The sequence below is a fragment of the Carassius auratus genome, chromosome 9 (assembly GCF_003368295.1).
Source record: "Carassius auratus strain Wakin chromosome 9, ASM336829v1, whole genome shotgun sequence".
Lineage (NCBI taxonomy): Eukaryota > Metazoa > Chordata > Actinopteri > Cypriniformes > Cyprinidae > Carassius > Carassius auratus.
The window spans coordinates 4,033,131-4,039,562 of record NC_039251.1 but is presented as its reverse complement, the minus strand read 5'-3'; the positions used below and the strand labels follow the sequence as shown (position 1 = coordinate 4,039,562).

Below are 6,432 nucleotides of genomic sequence, written 5' to 3'. Positions count from 1 at the left end.
AGCAATTGAGGTAACCACGGCAACAGTATGCGACTTGAGCATTTATCGGCTAAAACATAAAACCTTGCCATTATTTGACACTTTATGGAGCGAGCGATTTATCACAAAAATATGTCAAGAAGGGCATGTACTTTTAACTACCATTAAACAAGTGCTCCCAAACGGGAATTGCGATTGTGTGAGGAGGTAACCAAGCTGACTTAAACACTGCCAATATTTTAAACTTTAGAGTTTTGTTTATCATAAACTAATATCTCAGAAAGTCAGTGGTGTGTATTTTCACCTGGCATTAAATAGATGCTCTTGAAAATAAACTGATGCTGGAGGAGGGTAACCATAGCAACAGTGTGCCAGTTGAGCGGTTTATGAAAGTTGGCGAAACAGTGCTAGTATTTGACACTTTATAGTTTTGTTTTTCATAAACATATGTTGCCTTACGAAAATTAACCATTGTTTACTAAACATAAAACCCAAAAACCATGGTTACTATAGTTAATCGATGGTAACCACAAATTAACCATGGTTTTGCTATATTAACCACAGTTTAACCATGGTATTTGTAGTTAGTCTGTGGTTATAAAAATGGTAGTCAACACGCCAAAAAAAACATGGGTTACTACAGTTTTACTATAATAAAACCATGGTTATTTTTTGTAACTTTAATATCGGATGCAACAAAACGGTGTCAATATTTGACCTTTATACGATTTTTAATCATAAACACATCACTGAAGATATAATCAGGGCACATATTTACACCTGGCCTTAAATGCACACTGAACAGAAATTGCCATATGTTTTATCACAAATGCATACCTCAGAAAGTCAGTGCAAATTAGGCGTAATTTTACTTTATGAAAGTGTCATAATCGGATGGAGAGTTAACAAAACAGTGCCGATATTTTACATTTATAGATCATACTTACATCATAAACATACTGTATCTCAAAAAGTCAGTGTTTTGTAAAAGATAAAAATCACAACTGGATTCTCCGAAACAAACTAATAGTTTTAACCCTTGAATGTACGCTATAGGCTAGCTGTATCAATTGACAACGCAGTAGGCTATTATTATCTCAGATAAAAAGAAAATAATAATACTTGTATTTATGTCATAAATGAAACAAAAGTGAGCATTCATGACGTTTTTTTCTTAGTTTAATTCCATCATTGAGGGTCAGTCTCCCCCTGAACACGGTTCTTGATGGACAGTTCCAGCTGATGAAGTTGAAAAGGCGAATCAACCTGTTCCACATCAGATCTGCTCTCGGCTCCGAGCATGATCCACACCGGCCGGCGTGCCCCAGATCTCTCTCCGGGAATAACAAACACATGTGAGGAACGCGCTGGGAATGGTCAGGTCAGGAGCCGAGGGTCTGGTCTGATGGTGAGGATCGAGCCGAGCACCCATGCGCCTCAGCGGACTGATGCGAATTGCTGAAATGCAGTCTTTCATCTCACCAGTGACTAAGGCTATACTTGTAGCTCTGTTTATTTTTGCCATTTTGCTCATCCTCTATGTGATACTGTGGTATATATGCAGAGACGTGGACTGTGATCACGGCATTTGATTTTGGAGACCGAAGCTGCGGATCCGCGGAGAAGTCAGGGTGACCCCGGTAAGTGCGTCCGCGTGTCCTTCAGTCACACGTTATCTTTATCAAATCGCCACTCAGCACTGATAAGACATAATTTTTTGTGAGTTATGCATTCGTTTTGTTTTCCATTATAGCGCGCTCTTGCACGCGAGGTGATAGATGTGTCCCTCTGCAATGTCTCCACGGCTCACCAAACCGTCATCGTCTTGTTCATTACGACTGAAAAGACATGCACTTGAACGGATTTTCACGAAAAACAACATTTGAATAGATGAGTTGGCTGTTCGTTCAGGTTTGGTTCCATGCACGTTCCGGGAACGTTAGTTTATGGTTATTAAAATTCATCTGAGAAGAACAGAACGTCGGGATGAATTGGTTACGCGGAGCGTGCACTAACGTAGGTGAACAAACTGAAGCAATAGAACAATGTTTAATTCCCAAACATTTCAACGCAAATGCGGAAAGTAACTAGTTTAACAAAAGTCGGACGCAAACAAGATGCACGAAGGTTATGAGAAATAAACAATGACTGATGTCGCAGGTTGCAAGATGCATCTACTGTAAATAATATTTTAATACTGGTTTTGATCAAATGTTTGTTTTCCAGTTATCATGCACCGAGCAGAGGTGAGTGGTGCTGAGACTGACCGCATCTCTGCAGCAGTGGATTGCAGTCTGAGCTCTCTGAACTTGTTAACAGCATTTTATTCTCGCAGCTCTGGGACTTGAGGAGACAGACGTCGTGTAATGGTTTTCTGCTTCCCTGTGGAGATCCTAAACACCACTCGTCTTTACTATAACCCTTGCTGTGTTAATTTCCTACCTTTAATCTCTCGGTTAATGAGCATGAGTGAGGCGCTCTAAACTCGAAGTGAAACGTGCATATTTCACGCTCATGCTCGCATTATTGGTTAAGAGCCATTATGGGTTGTGAAGGAGAACCCAAGGGCAGATGCAAATTGCCACTGCAGTGTGTTTGAGAAGCACTGTTGAACTCATCTCAGCAGGGTTCATGGCTTTTCTGATCACAGACACTTCTGCATCTACACCAGTCGAATAGACATGTTTCTGCACCCATTTATTCCTGCAGATGTCAAAGTCTTTTGAATGAGATGCTGACTGGTGTATTAATTGAGAACATTAATTGAGAATTGAGAACAAAGCATGCAATAGGCAGAACGGGTCTCGGCTAATATCATATTCGTGCCTGGAGTGGGTTGGAACAGGAACAGACAGAATTAAGAGTCAGACTGAAAGACAGAAGGAATGTCCCTAGATGAATCCTATCAAACGCTCCTGTTCGTCCACTGCCTGCTGTCTGTCTGTCACTCACTCAACAGGTTATGATGGGTATGTTGAGGAATTCATTTAATCACTGCTCTTTCATTCAGTCTTACAGAAGCAATGCTTTACTGGCAATGATTTGTATATACACGAACACCTCTGTATTTGTGCATTAAAGCTCCAGTGTTTAAAGGAAACATTGCTGTAGATGTGCATTGCTAAAATGTACGAAAGCCTATATCCCGACATGGGATTAAAAAAAATAAAAAATAATTCAGACTTCTGAGAAAAAAGACAGAATTGCAAGAAAAAAGGTTCTGTAAATCTTGTAATTCTGACTCCCCTGCAATTCTCAGGTTATATCTCACAATTTTGAGAAAAAAAGCTAGACAAACTAAATTATGTGAAGAAAAGCCAAACAAAACAAAACAAAAAAAAAGTTAGATTTGTGTCTCAATTACTTCATTATTTATTCTATGGCAGAAAAAAAAATCAAAATTCTGAGGAAAAAAATCACAATTACTAAACTCAGATTTGCACGATTAGTCACAATTATTGATAAAAACATGTCATGGTGGAAACAAGCTTCCATAGAAAAGTCATTCTGTCACACTCTCATCTCAGTTCAGCAGATTGTGAAAGTCTCGGCAATCAGATAGTTTCACAGGTTTGAATGATGCAAAATACACAAGGGACTTCAACCGCAATGTTTTATTATGTTTTAAATATACAAATGATATACCCGAGCCTATTACCGTAAACACTGCACAATTTAATATATATACAGTGCTGTAAAACGTTTTTTTTCCCCCCTATTTGTCACACTTAAAAGATTCAGATCATCAAGCATTTTTTTATATTACACAAAGATAATGCAAGTAAATACAAAATGCAGTTTTTAATATACAGCCTTGACCATATTTGGAAGTGAATTTCAGCTAGTGGAAGCATTTGGTACTGCGGTCAAACAAAATCTTATCATTGTTTATATCAACTTTAAATTTGGGACACAACTTGTTTAGATTTATGGCTTTCATTTTCATGTAGTTTTATATTTTTTTTTGTGTTAAAATGGTAAAGTTCACAGTTTTGCATCTTTGTCTGATTTTCATTTACTTCAAAGTTAATGTTTGTTTGGTTTGTTTCATGGCTTATAGTGCTCTAATGAAGACTTTTTTAAATCCATATGGGCAAAATACTTACAGAACCAATGCTGCTGGAAAAGGTGGACAGCACTAATGCACACAATTCATTTAATACATTTTGGCTGCGGGATGAAAGCTGTTTCTCTGTGAGAGTGTGTCTGGCTCGGCGGTGTGTGTGTGTGTGTGGATTGGCTGCAGGGAGCTTGTGTTTGGTGGGATGGATGGATGAGGAACTCCTGGAAACGTAATCGAGTGGCAATCATAGAAAGTGGGCCAGGAAGGGCTCTCTCAGGAGGAATCTGAAGCCGTCCGTGTTTCTCCTGCGAAACCAGCAAACACTCACTTTTAGCTGTCAGTCGTATTGCTTCCACTCAAGATGCTGCGTGACACGGAGATATAATAAAGTCAGACATGGATGCGGGTTATAAATAGATGATATGAGTCAACTGTTATGTAAAGTTACATTTTTAACTGCCTGTTTATGGAAACCAGACATGGATGCGGGTTATAAAATCCAGATCTGAATTGGATTAGAAATGTTCTGTCTGATTCCATGCACTTGAGATTTTTCTTGTATTTAGCTTTACTGTTATACTGGAACGATGGATGATGACTGATGGGTTTTAAAAACTTTTAATTCCCTCTTTTGCATATCAAGGTCTACAATTATATTCTACTATATTATTTTCTTCACTTGGTCTTGAAATGTCAAGCATTATTTATGGATAATTTCAGCAGTGTTCACTTAAAAACGGAGGTGCATGAGCAAAAAATAAAAATGAAATGTAGTGTTATATATCTGTTTTAGTTTTTAGATGCTGCTTATCTGAATGACAGGCAATACTGCTCATTTATTTTGCTTTTTATTTCACAGTTTTGCGCACGGGTTGTGATACTGACGGGCTTTGAGATGGTCAGACAGCGGATGGATCTGGAGTTCATGTCATAATGGGTAATGTCCAGTCATACATCAGTTATCATTATCATAACACAATCCACAGGCATTGAGCTTTGAGTCTCCGGTCTGCAGAAATGATAAAAGTTCTCATTAAGCTTCAGAAAATGTTATTAGGAGCTGGTTACAATAAGATTGTGGGGCTTTCAGACGTCTGAGTGTGGCTTTTGAGTCTGGCTTTGATTTATGTTTGTAATAAATGGTGGGACAAATCAAGAAACACTAAATTTAGCATTTATTATTCAATATCCAGAAAATGAAGTATATTTGTGACATAGCACAAATATACCAAAAACAGGGTTATTATAGTTAATTGAAACTAAAACCATTTTTGTTACTTGAAGTTAAAATAAACTTAATAAATAAATAAACTTTAATAAATAAATGAAATAAATATAAATTTATAGAATTAAAAATTAAATTAAGTAAAACTTTATTCATAAAATAAATTTTAATTTATATTGATAATATATTGTTTTATTAAACTTTTACAATTTTAATTTCGTTTTTTTCTTGATGTACTAAAATAACTGAACTAAACCTCAAATAAAAATGAATGAAAACTATATAGAGATATTTAAAAGGAAAAACAACTTATACAAATGGCAAAAAAGTTCAACAAAACTAATAAAACTTAACTAACTTAACTAAAATTAAAATATTAAAACAAAATATAAAAATAAAAACTAATCATAAAAAATAGAAATATAAGATATAATAGTTTCAGTGGCCAATTCAGACACTTATATTTACCCATAATCCATAAATACAGTTGCTTCTCAATAAATCAGAATGTCTTGAAAAAGTTTATTTATTTCAGTAATTCAAATCAGATTGAGAAACTCATATATTAAGTAAATTCAGTGCACACAGACTGAAGTAGTCTAAGTCTTTGGTTCTTTTAATTGTGATGATTTTGGCTCACATTTAACAAAAGCCCACCAATTCACAATCTCAACAAATTAGAATATGGTGACATGCCAATCAGTTAATCAACTCAAAACACCTGCAAAGGTTTCCTGAGCGTTAAAAATGGTTTCTCAGTTTGGTTCACTAGGCTACACAATCATGGGGAAGACTGCTGATCTGACAGTTGTCCAGAAGCCAATCATTGACACCCTTCACAAGGAGAGTAAGCCACAAACATTCACTGCCAAAGAAGCTGGCTGTTCACAGAGTGCTGTATCCAAGCATGTTAACAGAAAGTTGACTGGAAGGAAAAAGTGTGGAAGAAAAAGATCTGCAGCCTTATGAGGATTGTCAAGCAAACTGGATTCAAGAATTTGAGTGAACTTTACAAGGTATGGACTGAGGCTGGTGTCAAGGCATCAAGAGCCACCACACACAGACGTGTCGAGGAATTTGCTGAACCACAGAAACGTCAGAGGCATCTTATCTGGGCTCAGGAGAAGAAGAACTGGACTGTTGCCCAGTGGTCCAAAGTCCTCTT

At 36.8% G+C, this 6,432-nt stretch overlaps 1 protein-coding gene and 1 long non-coding RNA gene across 8 annotated transcripts in view; both read left to right on the top strand.

Annotated features, from left to right (window-relative positions):
• The window catches only part of LOC113109177 (NACHT, LRR and PYD domains-containing protein 3-like), a 1,077,877-nt gene that overhangs the window by 949,507 nt on the left and 121,938 nt on the right, over window positions 1-6,432 (top strand). The gene's annotated exons all lie outside the window — the stretch shown is intronic.
• Window positions 703-6,432, top strand: part of LOC113109261 (uncharacterized) — a 24,309-nt gene continuing 18,579 nt past the window's right edge. For both annotated transcript variants that reach the window (XR_003292916.1, XR_003292915.1), the window contains exons 1-2: window positions 703-1,619; window positions 4,902-4,979. This is a non-coding gene — a long non-coding RNA (uncharacterized LOC113109261). The remainder of the gene's footprint in view (window positions 1,620-4,901; window positions 4,980-6,432) is intronic.